Raw genomic sequence first — 20,563 nt, 5'->3', positions numbered from 1 at the left:
GTCGTATTCACTTAAATATTTTGGAGTATAATCTGCTTTCACATTTTGAAGTTGCTTAAAACAAGATGCACTTGTTAATTAACATCCTAACCTCTTGGATTTTAATACCCTGCAGCAACTTTACCGAGGTACAATGTTATATAGGTAATCTAGATCCCAAGAGCGTTCTGCTAGCTAGTATTTCCCCCTTACTGGAAAATAAATGAATAGCCTGAACTGCCAGTGTTTCCCAAACTTTTGACATATGTGTACCCTTTCTATAATTTTCGTAATGCTGAGTACCCCTTGTACTCATGAGAACATAGAATTAGGCGCAGCTAAGCACGGTGCAGTGCATATCCCCACCAAACTCCGGTGCAATGCGTACCCCCACCAAATTCTTCCTGTACCCCTGGGGGTATGTGTACCACACTTTGGGAAACACTGAATTAAGCAATTGTGTTGTCAAGCACAGAGCCTCCTAGAACCTACCTATTACATATGTTGCCTTCCTTAAGGATACAGAAGGGACCTCAAAATGAAGAAGTTGGCATGGAACTACTAGGAATTTAAATTTTAAATTTTCTATGTATTACACTAGGTATTGGCTTTAGATGAACCTCATTAAACTCAAAACAAGTATCACATTGACAATCTCTTTCTTTGATTTTTGGTAAACATACTAAGTTATTTTTGGTTCATTTGTCTGTATTGAAAAAAAGTCAATTCTCTTAAAAACATTGTTTTAATTTACAAAAAAAAAAAATGACAACTACTACCTTTTTTGAAGTAAAAATTAATGCTAGGGCATAAGTAAATGGAAGTACTCCATGTCCTCCAAAGTTAAATCTAAGAATTATAGTAAACTTTATACAATTATTCTCATGACAGGTATGAAATATTAGCATAATTGGGAGGAAAAAAAATTACATATCGTTCTCTAAGATTCATATACTTATTGTTAATTAGTATGGGAAACTGAAACAAATACATAAAACAAATATTCAAATTATCGATGAATCTTTACATTGTCTTCACAGTTGCATTAAATAAGAAAAACACAAGTCAAAAACCTATTTCAAGAGATTTTTCACCAACAAATTTGAAATGGCCTGCAAATTGTTCTATTCATCCTCACACCTTGCCATTGAGACAGCTACAGATGGTAACTTTGATTGCAAGGACAGAAGGCACAATGTGATAGAAAAATTGGGAACAGAATAGCAGGACTGTCATTGAAGAAAGGTAAAAGCCCAATTCTACACATTTTCTTCTTTAATTTCCATCACTAGACTTTAACACTCACACGAAATATCCCTCTTTTTAAAAAAATATATTTTATTGATTTTTTTTACAGAGAGGAAAGGAGAGGGATAGAGAGTTAGAAACACCTATGAGAGAGAAACATTGATGAGCTGCCTCGTGCACACTCCCTACTGGGGATATGCCCACAACCAAGGTACATGCCCTTGAACGGAATCAAACCTGGGACTCTTGCATCTGCAGGCCAAGGCTCTATTCACTGAGCCAAACCAGTTAGGGGAAATGTCGCTCTTGTAACTAGAACCTCACTCTGCCCTGTCTTGGAAGAAGATCATGACCATGCCATGCAGGCTCACACCCTTCTCCCACCTGTCACCAAACCAGCTCATCCTTTCCCTTGGAAACTTTTCAGTTGCTCTATCTAACTATCCTGAGAACTGGCCTCTACTGTGGGTAATCTAGATAATCTGAAGCTGGTCAGCAACTCTAGGAAGGGGCTAGGGCTGCGACTATACTACATGTATCTGTGGGAATCTACATTTAAAAAAAAAAATTCAAAAAATAAAAACCTATATCATAGCATTGCATCTACCATGATAATTTTTGGCTCAGGCAAGAAAACCAATGGGTATGGAAATGTTGGGGAACAAGACATTCATTGTGTCAAAATATCACTTTATAGATGACATTAGTTACAATGGAAACATTTTGTAGATACCACCTGAACCAAAATCATCAAATTTAGCAATCTGTGAGACACAGAAATCATAACGTCTCCTATATAGTATTTCTGCCCGAAAAATGTTTAACCTAAATCTAATCATGAGGAAAGAATCCAAAATGGGGGGATTTTTCAACACATTAGCCAGATATATATATTAAATGCCAAGACATGAAGGACTCAAAAGACTGGGAAACTATATTAGATTAAAGAGACTAGGGAGATATGACAAGCGAAATATAATATGATTCTTAGTTGAATCTTGAGTCAAAATAACACAAAAGTTATAAGAGATACCATTGGGACAGTTGGGGAAATTTGCATATGAACTACAATATACGAAACATGATGAAATTGTCAGTGTTAAATTTACACAGGATAGTATTGAATTTTCTTTGTGGAGGAGAATGTCCTTGTTCTTTGGCAATATGTGCTGAAATATATCAGTGTACATTTAAATGCTAAAATCTCATGTCTTGGTTTACTTAAGAAGTGAGATAGATGCTATACTATCAAAAATATTAAAGGCTTTGATATTTGTTTTCTTGAAACTGTCAGTCTTTTTTAATGTCAAAAAACTATTGATATTCCTTTGATTCCTTGAATTTTTCTTCTTCTTTAAAATGAAAAGTGTATAAAATAGGAACAGTCTGCCACTGTGAAAACGTGCACTGTTTTAACACCATAAAGACAATGAAAATTGGGAGAACCTGTTTGTAACTACCTTGATAAAATCCATATTTGTTTATGCATAAGGCACCTGTGGCAGTAAAAAAAAAAAAATGGGGCACACCATAAAAATGTATCTAGGATTTTTTTCAATGCTAAAGACCCATTATTTCTTTCGCTTATCTCATTTATTTTTAATATTTTGTTTTTCTTCCCTCCTCTTAAAAAAATTCTCTGCTTTACTTTGTAACTTTTCTTTTTTTTTTTTTTTTTTTTTAATAAGTTTTTATTTTTCATATTATTACAAATGTTCCTTCCCCCCCCCCCCCCACCATTGCTCTCCTCCACCAGGTTCCCACCCCACCCTCTGCCCTTTCCCCTCTCCCCATTGTCCTCATCCATAGGTGCACAGTTTATGTTCAGTCTCTTCCCACGCCCCCCTCTCCCCTTTTCCCCAAGAATCTTCAGTTCACTCCCCTTCCATACCTCTGATTCTATTATATTCAACAGTTAATATTGTTCATCAGATTTTTTTAATTTCCTTGGTTTTTAGATTCACTTGTTGATAATTACGTATTTGTTGTTCATAATTTTTATCTTTGTTTACTTTCTCTTCTGAAAGAACCCCCTTCAGCAATTCATATAATTCTGGTTTGGTGGTGATGAACTCCTTTAGCTTTTTTTTATTAGTGAAGCTCTTTATCTGGCCTTCGATTCTGAGTGATAGCTTTGCTGGGTAGCTTATTTTTGGCTGTAGGTTCTTGCTATTCATCACCTTGAATATTTCTTGCCATTCCCTTCTGGCCTGCATGGTTTCTGTTGAGAAGTCAGCTGACAGTCGTATAGGTGCTCCTTTATAAGTTACTACCTTCTTTGCTCTTGCTTCTTTTAGTATTCTCTCTTTATCTTTTGCTCTTGGAATTTTAATAATGATGTGTCTCGGTGTGGTCCTCTTTGGATTCCTTTTGTTTGGAGTTCTGTGCGCTTCCTGGACTTGTAAGTCAAATTCTTTCACCAGGTGGGGGAAGTTTTCTGTCACTATTTCTTTCAGTATGTTTTCGATATCTTGCTCTCTCTCATCTTCTGGAACCCCCATAATTCTGATGTTGGTTCGCTTGAAGTTGTCCCAGAGGTTTCTTACATTATCTTCAATTTTCTGGATTCTCTTGCCTTCTAGCTTCTGTGGAGGAGTGTCTTCTGGCTCTTTATGTTCCAAATCTTTGACTTGATTCTTGCGATCTTCCCTTCTGTTTTTAGGACTCTGTAGAATATTTTTTATTTCAGACAATGTATTCTTTATTTCTTGTTGATCCCTTATCATTTCTTGTTGACTCCTTATTAATTCTAGTTGATCTCTTTTCATATCCTCATAGGCCTTATCCATCTTTTCTAGGAAATTCTTGAAAAACCTTATAAGCGTAGATTTGAACTCTATATCCAGACGCTTTTTGTCCTCCATTTCTTTCGTTTGTGATCTATTTTGTTGTCGCATTTCGCAGTTACAGATGGGACGGGGTTTCAGGGTGGAGCCTGCAGCTTTGGCTTCCGTCAGCCCCGCCCTATGCGGGTCCTTCAGTGCTCACTGCCGGCGCCTCTGAGAGAAAGGTGCCCTCGATTTTCGCCTGCTGCCAAACAGTCTATGCTCTCCCACAATGAGCCCGGTATTGGGGTTCAGTTCAGTTGGAAGTGGAGTTGGAGGTGGCGTTCAGAGCAGTCTGGAGCCCCAGTCTCCTTCCCGTCAGGGCAATCCCGCGGCACAGCCGGCCGGCCCTTCTCTGGGGGCAGTGTGCGCGCCTCCGGGACCTCCTTTCTCCGCTACCCCGGGGTTCCGACTTACAGCCCAGCTCCCTATGGCTGAGCCTGAGTCCCCGGGGTCTGGCCCAGAACTGGGGTTCAGAGCAGTCAGGGGCCCAGCACAGTCAGAGTTTTATCTCCTTTCCGCTAGGGAACGCCCGCCAGGCACTCGGCCTCCCTCCTCTCCGGCTCCGCCCTCTTCTCGCACGCCGCGTGTCTCCGTACCTTAGGCTTTTACAGCTCCTCCGTGCTTCCTTCTGGTTTTCTCCTTGCTTCTTGTTGTAGGATTTCCAGTCAGTCAACTTTCCTGTAGTTCTGGGTAATGTCCATTTTATATTTTAGTTGTATTTTATTAAAATTGTTGTGTGCGGCTGCGGCTAGTTGCCTACCCGAGCAGCCATCTTGGATTCGACTTTGTAACTTTTCTTCTTTAAGCAATAATGACTGAGTATTTTCCTTGTGATTTGTAAGAAATCTTTTCCATTTCCATGAGAAAATAACCAAAGGAAAATGGACTTATTACATGGAGAGGTTTAGACTGTGTTTAAAGAACTAATTGTCAGATTAGCTGCAAATTTAAGAAGTCTCACTTCTTGAAAAAGAAATATTTTGACCATCTTCTATAGATATTTTGGGTATGTATTCATGAAAGGTGGAACAGAGGATTTTAACCAGTTTCCTACTTTGCTTAGAAAAATATCTAAGTATGTGATAATTGAAAGTAGTAAAATTCTGACATGTTTCCTGAAGGTGTAAAGTTGGGTTGGTTTTTTTTTGTTTTTTTGAGAAATTTAATAAAAATAAGGACTCAAAACTATGCCTAAACTCCATAAAATACAATGTCCACCCATGCTCACTTCTGATTTTATAGTATGTGCCAGATCCATAGCTTAATTCACTAGTAGTATTTATCTTACCTTCTTATATGAAATAATAATGATATTCATGAGTCCATATTTACATGAAAGCTTTATATCCAGATAAGAGAGTTCAAAATGTCTCCAAAGGTTCCCAGTTCTTTTGCAACAATCAACTAATTTTAATTCACTGTTTCTTTTATTAATCTATATTTGACTTGTTTCTTTTTAATATAGTAAATAATTAACTTTACTTATTTAATAATAAGGAACTTATCTAGATAATTACCATTTTAATATCTTAAATGTATTAAATAATATTAATTAATGTTATTTAATATTATATTATTTAATAAAATATTAATATAGTAAATACTTAACTTTAATTATTTAAATAATAAACTTATCTAGATAATCACCATTAAAGCTCATCACTGTTTTTTTTTAAAAAGAAGGAAGAGTCATATATTTATTGACTTAATTCTTTTTTTTTTAAATATATTTTATTGATTTTTTACAGAGAGGAAGGGAGAGAGAGAGCTAGAAACGTCGATGAGAGAGAAACATCGACCAGCTGCCTCTTGCACACCCCCTACTGGGGATGTGCCCTCAACCAACGTACATGCCCTGGACTGGAATCGAACCTGGGACCCTTCAGTCCGCAGGCCGATGCTCTACCGCTGAGCCAAACCGGTTTCAGCTTGACTTAATTCTTGGAAACCCCCACTGTTTTGATAAACTATACAGTATTACAAACCAAATCAAAACTCTGTGGCTCAAACCAAAAGCAACCTTTTATTACCTTTCACAATTCTGCAGTATAAGCTGAGCTAAATTGGGTGGTTCTTGCATCCACCCAATGAACCAGCTGGTAGTGTAGTCATTATGCTCAACTGTACCACTCCCAAAATGGCCCATTGACATGGCTCTGGGAAGTGCTTCTTATGGACTGGAAGACCAGGTAGGGCTGCAGACCAAAATGCCTCCATTCTACTCCACTTAACTGTGGGACCCCCTTTCATGTCCCACGCAGATCAGGGTTCGGGTTATGGAGAAGGGCCGCACACAAATGAAAAGAGACTAGAAGAAATTTAACTTGGCGATATGGGGGCCAGGCGGTAGTCCAACTCTAGTGGGAGAACTATACCCTGCTCTGGCCCTACTATCCCTTTTATTGAGGCTATGGGGAAACACCCATAGCCCTTAGGCAGAAAATAACAGAAATATATATAAGACAAACAGAGGTGGAGGCTGCTTCAGCTAACCATGTCTCAGCTAAACAGTGAGTGGTTAGAGCAATAAAGGTTGTTGACCAGCCTTCCTGGCTTCCTGTCCACATCACTCTATTAGTGAAACAGTGATTGGTTTCCGGCACTTAACCTCTCCAAGTAGTTTGGGCTCATAGCATGCTGGCTGGGCCAGGAAACTTTTTAATTCTAGCCTTGGATGTATATAATGTCACTCTGGTAATCAAATGAAATTATAGGCATAGCCCAAATAAGAGAGAATTACAGAAACAAAAAAGCATAATATTTGCTATGTATATTTCACACTCCTGACTTTTTATATGCCATTGTTGTACTATATATATGTATATATATATATATATATGTGTGTGTGTGTGTGTGTGTGTGTGTGTATATTTATGAGTGTATATATATTTATGTGTGTATATGCATATGTATGTGTATATATACAAAAAGCATACTTTAGTATCATATATATTTATATTCATCCTTATATTTTGTGTATTATGCAATACACAATAGTATATAGGATGTTAGAAAGTAAATATATATATATGGATATAAAATACATGTATACATTATATATTAAAAAGTAAATATTATACTTTCTGTTCATATAATTCTGTGTGTGTGTGTGTGTGTGTGTGTATCTATATTAAGATCATGAACATCTAAGTACCAAAGGTCACCAAGAAATGAATCGGCAACCCAGAGTGGGAGAAGATATTTACAGCACCAAGGAAAGGCTTGTATCCACAATATAGCAGGAACTTCAGTAAAAGACAAACCACCTTACAGGAAAAAATGAGCAAAAGCCTTGAAGAAGCACTTCACAAAAGAAGACATAAAAATGACCTGTAACCATTTGAAAGAGTCCTTAACTCTAACAGTCATTATGGAAAGGCAAATGAAAGCCACAAAAAGATGCTAGGGATACCCCCACCAGAATAGCTAAAAGTAAGAAGACTGACAATGCCAAGTGTTGTTGATAAAGAGAAGCACTTAGCTCTGGGAACTATCATAAAAGACTGATGGATAGTAAATTGATACACCCACTTGGAAACTTGTTTAGCATAATATGCTAAGGTTTAACATAAGCAGAGGTTTAGATTTGTCATCTAACCAAGGCTGGGAGGTGGCCATCAAGAAATTGTTGCATCAAAGAGAATGGCCACTTTTGTAGCTCAGGTGAACATGTGCTGAATGGCAACCCATGCTATGGGATATAATTGCCAAGCCACAATGCCACCAGCAAGGTGTAAGTGTACGAGTTTCACAAACGGACATGCTTACATAAGGTTATTTTCATTGTGGGTTTGTTTTTTGTTTTTGTTTTTGTTTTTAGCTAATGTTTTGTCTTTTAGGAAATGTTTAATTTGTAGGACTTTAGGAGATGGTTAATTTTCATGATTTTTAGGAGAGATTTCACTAACAAGCATTATAGAGCTATTCAACTGAACCAATAAGTTTTCATCACTGGCATAAATGGATAAGGTTCATTAGTCAAAGAGTGGGACAGCACCAGAAAAAATTTTATTTTCCTCTAAAACATATACACTTAATCCAGAAGCTCTGGCAGCCTGCAGCTCTCCCACAAAGCATTTGCAATTATCCACAAAACATGCTTCCCAGGAGCATTCTGAAAACTCAAAATTTGGGGTTATTTTCCCACTTCCCAGTGTTTTCAGGCTTTCACTGGGTGTTACATTAATGGGAAACGTGTAACAAAACAAACAGAATTTTTCTTATGAGAACCTATTTGAAAGCTCATTGTGCTTTTTGACGGTAAACACCAGGTAGGAAATTCAAGGGTTTTTAATGTCAGCACGCACAATTTCTTAGTTACTCTTAAAGAGTAGTTTGTTAAGGAGTTTATTGGTAGTAATGAAATATGTCTAATCATCTCAAAAGCAGAATAACCACTATGAGTGATAATTATCTGACAAAAAGGATTAAGCCTTGAGAGAAAAAAACAGAGTTTTTACATAGCTTGTGCCAGACTATTTTGTGAAGTGACACTGAATATATATCGAAATAGATGTGTGTGTCCATGTGTGTATATGTATTGTTGCTACTGTCTGCCATTACTGCTGACCATAATATCTGTGATTATAGTTTTGATATCCCAGACATGTATAATCATTCTGTGGTCATATTTGTCATTTCTTCCATTGTGTGGAAGAAGTGTAACAAGGACCCCCTATGTAGCTATTAATAACTTCCAAGTATCTTAATAAACCCATCAGAACACTGAGCTGCTTTCCTTTTCTGTTTAAAAAAAAGAGGAGAGAAAAATGAAGGGTACATGAAGTATATCATCATGCCCTCTACAATTTACGTGAAACAGCTCAACACAGTTGTCACCTGAATAATGTATGACCCTTTCTACCACTGTTAAAATAAGTCCATTTCTGTACAGTTATTTCTATTCTGTGGTTAAGTTCCCTGTCATTCTTGAGAGAGCAGCACTAAGGATAAGTTCGGTTCTTAAGGCAACTCACATCTCTTGTACTTGAAGCACGGTATTGAGGATGTTATTTACTACAGCAGACAGAAACGTCCTTATAAAGACCTCTTAGGAGCAATGTCCTTCAAGTTTTGTACCAGTAAGAATTGAGCTTCTCATTAATAACTTACTTTCATCTCATGAATGCTAGTTATACTGTAAACAAGTGATTGCATTTCTCTCTTTGGCTTGGCTCACTGTTAAGTTAGTAACCACCTTTGGCAGATATATAACTACACCACACTTCATGGTTACTGTGACCCAACCTTACATATGAATTTCATGTTTTATTACTTCACTCTTTTCTTTACTCTTATTTCCTTTTTAAATTTGTATGGAAAGTATTGTAAGTCCTCTTAAATCCCTTTTTGATAGTGCAGAATAGACATAAATAGAACAGAACCACTTAATAGATTACTAACATATAGGGGTGGGTGAAAATAGGTTTGCAGGCTAGGCTTAGCTGGGTGGTTCTTCTGGTCTCAGTGGAAATGGCTTATGTCTACTCCAGCAGGCCAGCCCACACTGGCTCACAAAGTGGTCACAGGGACCAAAGAAAGTGGAAGCCTGACATTCCTCTGATGATCTAAGCTCAAAATTAGCACTTTGTCACTTTGCCAATGTTCTGGTCAAAACAAATGGCAAGGCCAATCCTGATTCAAGAGATGGGGAAATAGACTGCCTGATGGGAAGAGATGTAAAGTCACATTATAAAGATGTGGGGTATGGCCGAAACCAGTTTGGCTCAGTGGATAGAGCGTCGGCTTGGGGACTGAAGGGTCCCAGGTTCGATTCCAGTCAAGGGCATGTACCTTGGTTGCGGGCATATCCCCAGTAGGGGGTGTGCAAGAAGCAGCTGATTGATGACTCTCCCTCATCGATGTTTCTAACTCTCTATCTCTCTCTCTTCCTCTCTGTACAAAATCAATAAAATATATATTTTTTTAAAATAAAGATGTGGGGTACGGGACTAGTGAGGATTATGTCCATGTTTTCAATCCACCACAAAGGTTACAAAACATTGCTTTTAAATTGATAAATGAAAACTATATTGAGGGGAGCAACAAAACAGGCAGACACAGGACAGTCCTCTCCATGGAGATGTCTATGCTGCGTAATGAGAGGTGAGGACTCCTGGAAGATGTTTCAGGATTGAATACAGTGGCTGGCAAAAAGGAAGGCATTGAAAACTGTCCATTGAGTGAATTAATAATTTCAGAGAATTAACTTTCAGGGCAACTAAAAATGATGAAAAACTAGCATATTTTTAAAATCCATAATATCTCCAAGATGCATAGCATTTGATTTAAACAAAGAAAAATGAATTATTCCAGGTTACAAGAGTTCAGGAATATAAATAATTTTTCAAAAGGCAAATGATATACTAAAATGGGTAATGCATCTTGCATTTGCTAAAGAGGAATGGACTTACCTTAGCTTCAGCTCTTCTTGAATATATTTCTATGACATAAGAGAGTATAGTTAATAGCACTCTACTGTATATTTGAAAGTTACTAAGAAAATAGAACTTAAAGGTTCTCAATACAAGAAAAAATATGTATCTATGTATGGTAATATGTTATCTATTATAAATTTATTGTGGTAATCATTTTGCAATATATACATACATCAAAGCATTATGTTGTACACCTAAAATAAAATGTCATATGTCAATTATATCTCAATTATAAAATAAAGCAGAGTTGGCAAATTCTGCCAAAATACAACACACACACACACACACACACACACACACACACACACACACACAAAATACAGAACACAATAATAACTCAGAGGTAATTCTCAGAAGACGGTCACCTGAACGCAACCACTTTGCTTCCTTTGTTAGCCAAATTACATCAAAGGCATGTTTGTTTATGCATCACTTGTGTTATTTAATTTCTTAAAGAATAAATATTGTTATTTAAGGAAATATCTAAACTAGGTTCTCCTGTTTGCAAATATAACTGTATTTCAGTTTTGCCGTTCGCTTTCTCGGGTTGCTTTCCCTGAGACTATTTACATCATCCAAACAGAGCTAATTCAACTTTTTTGGCCATATTTACAGCGAACTATTTGGGTAGTACATTGTGAAGTAAGGTCAAATCTAACCCAGCTTGTGAAGAGTCAAAGTTTTTTGTTTACCTCTTTTCTCTGCAGCCATCTATAATTCTGGTATCTCTAGTGCTGTGTCTTCAGTTGCCAAGGCCTAGCTGTGAGTGCCAAACCAGCTCCTAGCAACCCCAAGGCCCATTGACAGCACCAGACCAGTTCCTTGCTGCCAAGGACTCCCTTTCTCTCTCTCAGGCTGGACCGTGAGCTGGCATGCATCTTTTGCCCTCTGCCTTCCACTTATTCCTGGTGTAATGCAATTGGTGGAGAAAATATCTTGAAATCTCCAGGGGAAAGCATGAGGACAAAAGCTATATATTGTAAGTGTCTAAAGAACTGATAGAAGACTTCTGTGTCCCTGTTGGAATCATAAAAACACTTTATTGGCCTGCTTACCTGTGATATTCATGCAAAGAGAAAGAAAGAAAGAAAGAAAGAAAGAAAGAAAGAAAGAAAGAAAGAAAGAAAGAAAGAAAGAGAGAGAACTCCCTATTTATTCTATTCATAGTCAAACTGATCTTTCTGTGGTTCACAAATATCATTCTTACTTATATAAAGCCCCAAGTAGAAATTCAGAAAAACTGGTTGGAACTAGACAAGGTAGTGAGCTGAGGAAGAAAGGCTGTGACAGTTCCTCCCTTTCCATAAGGGTGACTCTCTTATAACACCTGTGGCAGCACCAGTTGGTTCAGGAGCTCTCACTCCTCTCAGGGGAGAACAAATGGAAATATATGTGATTTTTTTACTCTCCTTCATATATATATATAAGTAATTGCGGATTTTTAAAAGAAAATCAAAGACAATTTTTTCATGGAACTAAATAACTTTATTCTGTAATGTATTGCCCATTTTTATCAATGACCTTTTGCCATCTTTCAGGCAGCATCATAATCCCACGTTCAAAAAACTTCTGGTTTTTATTAGCAAAAAACTGAATCAGGTACGATTTGACATCATCATCATTATTAAAATTTTTACCATTCAAGGAGTTTTGTAAAGATCGAAACAAAAAGTAATCAGATGGTGCAAGGTCAGGACTATATGGTGGATGTGTCAAAACATCCCAACCAAGCTCCATTAATTTTTGCCGAGTTACCAAAGATGTGTGTGGCCTTGCATTGTCATGATGGAATACAACACCTTTTCGATTTGTCAATTCAGGCCGCTTTTCTTCAACTGCATTGTTTAATTTCATTAGTTGTTCAATGTAGACATCAGAATTGATCGTTCGGTTGGGTGGTAAGAGTTCAAAGTAGACAATTCCTTTGTAATCCCACCAAACTGATAACAAAACCTTCTTTTGATGAATATCAGCTTTTGATGTTGTTTGAGTTGGTTCACCTGGCCTGCTCCACGATCTTTTCCGCTTGATATTGTTGTAAACAACCCATTTTTCATCGCCAGTTATCAGTCATTTTAAAAATGGATCATTTTCATTACGTTTCTTTAGCAAATCGCAGCTGCTAATGCGTTGCGTTAACTGTGATTCTTTCAGTTCGTGAGGAACCCATGTATCGAGTTTTTGAACATAGCCAAGTTGTTTTAAGTGATTTTCAATGCATGTATGTGATACATGAAGCTTCTCTGCAATCTCACGTGTTGTACTGTGACAGTCCGAATTGATTATTGCTTTAATTAGGGCGTCATCAACTTCAACTGGACGACCAGAGCGTTTTTCATCTTTGAGTGAAAAATCACCAGAACGAAATTTGGCAAACCAATTTTGACACTGCCGTTCTTTTAAGGCTTCGTCACCATAAACAGCACATAACTTTTTATGAGCTTGCGATGCGTTTTTCCCTTTGAGGAAATAAAAAAGCAAAATATGACGAAAATGTTCCTTTTGATTTTCCATTTTTCAACGAACGCCAAACGAAAACTACAAAACAGATCAAAAAACTTTTTTTACTGATTAACAGCTGAATAGCCAACTATCAAATAACAAAATGTGTTTTACATTTGTACTACGTCTGCAAACCTAAAAATTCAACTGAAGCCATATATGTGTGAAACCCGCAATTACTTAGCTGCCGACCCAATATATATATATAGTTTTACTGATTTCAGAGAGGAAGGGAGATAGAAACATCAATAATGATAATCATTGATCAGCTGCCTCCTGCATGCCCCCTATTGGGGATTGAGCCCACAACCCTGGCATGTGCCCTGACCAGGAATCGAACTGTGACCTCCTGGTTCATAGGTCAACATTCAACCACTGAGTCACAGTGGCCCAGCTACTCTCCTTTCCTCTTGCCATGTTCCTTGGAAAGAGGTATCCCACCAGGAATGTGTAATATGCATTTGCTATTTTGCCTTACAAACCTGGTTTTCTTTGGGGTATTCTCTCACATAACTCTAGTGGGGCTGAAACCTCCAAGGTCTCTAAGCCTACATCATTCGTTCAAAGATGGGAGCATGAGGCAAGTCAAACCCATTAGTGTCAGATCTGGGACTTTTGCTGAACTGCTAGAAGTGATTCTCTGTGTACATTGAGCTCACATAAGTGGTGGAATGAAAGCTGGAATGTCTGGTCGCATTCTCATGGGTACCTGAGAAGAAAGTCAGCACAGAGTGAGGCAGATTTGAGAGATTTGACTGTGACAAGCCCGATGCTATTATGTGAGGTCCCAAATCCAACTGTGCCACTCTGGCCATACGCCAAGGAATTCCCTGTTTTTCTCAAACAAGCACCATTTCTTGAATGTTTCAGTGCTATTTCTATCTCTTGTAACCTACAAAAACATGGTCTCACAGATACACCACAGATTGGCCCTTCCTCAACAATTAGAACTTGAATAAACCATCAATAGGGAGGAATGGATGAGAGAAGTTTGCCAAGAAAACTTCTTGGCAACTCAGATAATAATAAATGAATGCTGGGGGTTTTCATATATAATCTCAAAGAGTCCTGATTGATTGGTATAACTTATGAGGAACAAGGAAGAGAAGTTAACGATTGGCGTCTAACTCTAAATACTTAGTACTCATTTCCTGACCTCATCCTTCCTCAGGCTGAGACCTGGAACCTGATCCAGTTCTTCCAGCACAGAAAAGTGATTACAGAGCTCCTCATCAACACGGGATTTTTGGCAAGTCATAAAAAGTATAATATTCTAAGTAGAAACATCAAGATCACAGAGAACATAACAAAACCTTCAAAGCTCAAGTTGTGTTACCTTTGAGAAGATCTTCAAGGGAGTGGCTAGCACTGGAGCACCTCTGCTGGGCAGAGTTGGATCCCTTTTCAACCTTCTGCACAAACACCAAATTGAATATGTTGGAGGCTCCACCAGATGAGAACATCTTGTCAGCAATTTGTTACATGCTAAAATGATATTTATCTATCATCTCCTATTGATACCGAGTGATCTCATAGCAGCTCCATTATAAAATGTCTTTTATACAGTCATTTCTACAAAATAGTTCTGCATTAGAAACTTGGTATCTTTAATCTACAAAAATCAATAATAATGTGCAATATTTGCATTTTAAACTCAAAAATAAATCTTTTAATTTATTTTGTTAAGAAAACTTTTTAAAACATAGCAGAACAAATGGAAGTAATCTAAATATTCAATACAGGGAAATGATTACAGAAATTGTAATATATCTAGTTATTTATAATAAATTATACTAATAACTATGAATATGTTGCAATATTAAACAAACTCATCATATAAAATTACATGTACATAATGGTAATTATGTAAAATCCATATGCATTTGAAAAAATGAAGAGAACATTGGAAGGAAAATAATACAAAAATGACAATAGTTGTGCAGTTAAATATGATTATGAGAAACTTTATCCTTTTCCTAAGCTTTCTCCATTGATTGTTATATGTGTTTTATAAGTGAAAAAATTATCATTTTGGGGGTAAAAGAACTAAGCTTTCTCCATTAATTATTATATGTGTTTTATAAGTGAAAAAATTATCATTTGGGGGTAAAAGAACTAAGCTTTCTCCATTGATTATTATATGTGTTTTATAAGTGAAAAAATTATCATTTGGGGGTAAAAGAGCTAAAAAGATACCTCACCGATAAGATGAAAAGAAGGTAAAGAGGCATATGAAACTATGGTCAACATCATATGTCATTAGGGAACTGCAAATTAAAACAACAATAAGATATCACTATCCACTGTGAGAATGGTCAAAATGCAGAAAAGTGATATTACCAAATGCTGGTAAGGATATGAAGCAACAGGAACTTTCATTTATTATTGGTAAGAATACAAAATAGTACTGTCATTCTGTAAGACAGTTTGACAGTTTCTTACAAAACTAAACATGCTCTTATCATATGATCCAGCAATTGCTCTCCTTGATATTTACCCACATGAACTGAAAACATGGAAGTAACAAGAGGTCCTTCATTAAGTAAATAAATACATAAACTATCACATATCCAGAGAGTGGAATATTATCCCGTGCTATAAAAATATCAGTTATCAAGCCATGCAAAAACATAAAGGAAATGTAAATATTTATCACTAAATAAAAGAAGCCAATCTGAAAATAATACATGATGTATGATTTCAGCTCTATGACATTCTGCTACAGACAAAACTATGGAGATAATAAAGAGATCAGTATTTACCAGAAATTCATAGTGGGAAAGAAGGAAGGAGAAATGAATAGATGGCACAGAAGGGATTGTTAGGATAGTGAAACTATTCTGTAATGGTGGATACATGTCATTATACATTTGTAAACCCAAAGAGTGTACAACACAAAGAGTGAACACTGATGTAAGCTATGGACTTTTGTTAATAAATAATATATTAATGTTAGTTCATTAATTATAAACCCACCATCTAATGCAAAATGATATCAAGAGGGGAAACTGTTGAGGGAGTGGAGGGCAAGGGAATGTGGGAACTCTGTGCATTCTGATTAATTTTTCTGTGAACCTGAAGCTGCTCTAAAAAATAGAGTCCATTAAAAATAATAATTTTAATATGGTTTGCAAAAAGATCTATCAATAAATTCTAGTTGTGATTTTCATTTAGGTTGCTTAAATTTTTAGTTTTGAAGTATGTCTTTCCATTTGTAAATGTTTTACAAACCTTCTACCTAAATTTTAAAGCAGAATTATATAAGACTAGAGGTCCAGTGCACAGATTCGGGCACTGGTGGGGTCCCTTGGCCTGGCCTGCATCCTCTCGCAATCCAGGACCTCTAGGAGGATGTGGGACTGCTGGTTTCAGCCTGGTCCCCGCAGGCCAGGCCAAGGGGTCCCACTGGTGCACGAATCCATGCATTGGACCTCTAGTATGCATATAAGATCTTTGGTGAATCTCTTCCCACCTCCCCTCCCCCCCTTCCCACTGAGATTCATCAGTCTGTTCCATGTTTCCATGCCAGTGCACTGAGTGTCTGACCCCTGGGGGTCAGTGTGCATCCTAGCTACCAGTTAAATGGTAGAATGGTCTGATGGTCGCTTAGGCTTTTATATATATATATAGATAATGAGGTTTTAGGGTGATGTCAATCTTGAGACTATTTTATAGAAGCATTCATAGTTAAGTAAATATTTTTTTATTTTTTAACAATTCTTGTTGTCTTTGTAACGGATTTACTGAAGGTTTGATCTCTGTTGAAATATATTGGTGTCTGAAATAGCAGATTTTATTTAAATCTATATTCACTGAATTTTTAAATCAAGCAAAAACCTACTTGTAAATATAGCAATGACATCAAAATGTCTGCTTTTTGAAAGTAATTCCTTTTTCCTCCCTTGTGTTTCATCACAATTGTTTGTAACCATATCATCTACACTTTTCTATCAGGTCCAAGATCCTTGCAGGCACTGAGGTTGCCCACTCATCACAGTCCACAGGATGAAAGCCTGCTTGCCTTTTCCTTAGGCACTTTAATGTTTCTGTTTGCTGTCCTTTTGTTTTGCCAAGTTTCTTATTCCTTGAGGGGAAAAACATTTTCTTTGCAGACTGTAGAACTTTCTGAGAGTATAATGATCTATTATTGCCCAGACAAGGTAGCTTCCCAAGGTAAAATGATGGATGTGCAACCAGGTTACTAAAGACTTAGCTATTTCAACATTTAAGTGGAGTAAACATAGAATGAGCCAGGAAAAAAATCAATGGGTAGGTAACGTATAAGAAATAAAGGACGTTCTGTCTATTCTTGATTGAAGGCAACTATAAAAATTTAAGAGCTTATCAGTATTTCCCAGATAGCTTCTCATTCATAATGCTTTAATATAAAATTCAATTAAATAACAACTGTTAAACCTGATAAGTATGGTTGTTTTTTTATATTTAATTTTGAGCTCAATTATTTTGAAGTTAACATATTGATTTCTGTGATTTACAACTAGCTCCCTACTTATGGTAAGGTGCTGGCCCCCTTTATTAGCATTACTTCAGTGTGGTCAGGTTCTTTGGCTCCTTCTATCCAATATACCGTGTTTCCCCAAAAATAAGACATCCTCTGAAAATAAGACCTACTTACAGGTTTCCTTCTGAGTGAAATATAAGGCATCCCTCTGAAAATAAGGCCCCCCCTAGGCTAAACATGAGATTTGGTCCACTGATTCTGAAAGAAATGGAGTCACAAGAAATTCTCCAAGAAATTCAGGAATTGGATTGTTATGATGATGTTCCAGAAGTTTATGACATGATTGTCACTGAATAAATGAGTAAATTCTTGATACTGTAGGATTCACAGTTTGTCTGGTTTGTGTTGACAACTACCGTACTACCTTACAGTATACAGGTAATAAATTTCCTTTATTTTCATTTAACAATAAATGTGTACCGTATTCTTCTTCATGGAAAAATAAGACATCCCCTGAAAATAAGACCTAGCGCATCTTTGGGAGCAAAAATTAATATAAGACACTGTCTTATTTTCGGGGAAACAGGGTAGATATAAGGTGGTTGCTAAACCAGTCCAGCACTCCTGACACTAGCACTGCGCCCTCTGCTGGACACTGTTCTTCCATTTCCAAATCTGTTGGTACAGGGAGTGAATGCAACCCCTTGGAACCTGCAGAGGATACATGCTTATTTGTTGCCCTGAATTCTCCCACTTACTCATTTCATTTATATACCATAAGCATCTTCAGAAGCAAAGATCATGAATAAAGAGATCTAAGCAAATCTTTACAACCACTTATCAACTTACCTTAAGTTTAAATACAAGAGATCATACCGGCCTTCTCAGGGGACACACTTGCACATGTGTTTAATTGTGTCCAATAATTTTCAAAGCTGTATTTTTCTGCTTTAACTTTGATTACATAACCCTTTGATATTTGGGACCAGCAATGATTAATCCTTTTAGAAAACACTTTAGTTCCTTTTTCTACTATACTTTGAGTGTGACAAAACTTTCAAATTGGAAAAAAAAAAAAAAGAAGATTCATTTACATGTATACCTTTTGTCAGTTCAATGATATTTTGAAGGATTTTTTTCTCCCTTTTTAAGATAATAGCTGTCCTGCCTGGCCAGTATGCCTCAGTGGTTGAGCGTCAACCTATGAACTTCCTGTGTTTCTACTTCTCAAATATCAACATTACTGGTACTAGAGGTCCAGTGCATGAAATTCATGCACAGGGTGGGGAGTCCCTCAGCCCGGCTTGCATCTGCTTACAATCCAGGACCCCTCAGGGGATGACTGACTGCAGGTTTAAGTCCAATCTTGAATGGATTGGGCCTAAACTGGCATTCAGACATCCTTCTCACAATCCTGGACTGCTGACTCCTAACCTCTGACTTGCCTGCCTGCCTGATCGCCTCTAACCACTCACCTGCCTGCCTGATTGTTCTTAACCACTCTGACTGCCTGCCTGATCACCCTTAACTGCTCACCTGCCTGCTTGATCACCCCTCACTACCTCTGCCTTGGTCCCTGCTGCCATGGCTTCATCCAGAAGGATGTCTGGAATGATGGCCGGAAGGTCGTTTGGCTGTCTGGTCTAATTAGCATATTATGCTTTTATTATTATAGATATTGCTAAAGATACTATCCTCTTTTCAACTCACCAAAATCAGACCTCCTTTCAGTGAGAAGAAAGATGAAGGGAGGATGCATCTCCCATAACCACCTCTGCCATTTTCCTCCCTTTTCTGGAATTTTTTACTAAAGACATCAAAAGTTAGGTAATTCACCTGGCCGGTGTGGTTCAGTGGTTGAGCATGACCTAGTACCAAGAGGTCATGGTTCAATTCCCAGTCAAGGGACATGCCCAGTTTGTGGGCTCGATCCCTAGTTGGAGGCAGCAGATCTATGATTCTCTATCATCATTAATGTTTCATTAGACAAATTTTCTACAAATAATAAAAATAATCAATGATTGATGATTTTTGCATTATTATGATATGCTAAGCATTATTTTAGCATATCTCATTAAAAATGTTTATTAGCTTTATTTTACATATTTTTTAAGTAAATGTCAGGCAGGTTAAGTAACTGCTTACATTGAAAACAGATTTATGAACAGAAAATAACTTTTCTTTTTGTTGTTTTATTTCTTTGGTACACTTAATTATAACTATGTCAACTGTCTTAAAAAGAAAAACATAATATCCCATGCATTTTTTTAAATATGGCAATAATTAGACATTGAGTCATCTTAGCCAATGTGTAAAACAAGTTTTCAGAAAGAAAATAAAAGCAGTTGTTAAATTTTAGCAATTAGTCCAAGTTGTCAATATATTGAACAAACTTTTATTAGACATGTGCTATATATTAGGCATCATACTTGGCCCTGAAGGTACAAAACAAATAAAGATGTGGTCTCTAAACCATGGGGCAAATAATGTTAATTATAAATTAATTTCCTTTATTAGATAATAACAAGAGAAGAAAAAAGCAAATAAGTCATCATAAATTCTCATATGTGAGTGAGTAGTACTCTTTTATGTGATATAATGAGAGGCAATTTCTCTGAGAACTTAACCTTTAAGCCAGCAGAGCTTTACAATCAGGATAACTACATTATGTATTTCTCAGACTGGAACACTTTTGAGAATGAAAGGGGGCATGTCTACTAGTTAACCAGGGTGTCAGGCCGAATGAGAATTCATCCTCCTTCTGAGCCAAAACAAGGATGGGCTATTTTCCAAATGCAACCAGAAGACATTAAAATGTTTCAGCAGGGAGTATTTACTGTCTGGTTTACATTTTTAACAGACCTCTCCAACTGCCCATTGGAACATGTATAGGATAATGGGCAAAAATGAAGGTAGAGAGATAAATTCTAAGAACATGGTACCCATCTAGGAAGGAGAGAGAGAGTAGCTTGGATTGATGAGGCAAGGGTGTAAAGTAGCCAATTCAAGATAAAATATGCAGTGTTATATAAAAATTACACAAAGTATTACATTTTTATTTTAACTTGTATTTTAATAAACACATAAGAAATTATCTTAAATTTTTG

This window comes from Pipistrellus hanaki (assembly GCF_964339955.1).
Source record: "Pipistrellus hanaki genome assembly, chromosome: 11".
NCBI classification, from domain to species: Eukaryota; Metazoa; Chordata; class Mammalia; order Chiroptera; family Vespertilionidae; genus Pipistrellus; species Pipistrellus hanaki.
The sequence above is the reverse complement of the archived record's forward strand: the minus strand, read 5'-3'. Positions refer to the sequence as shown.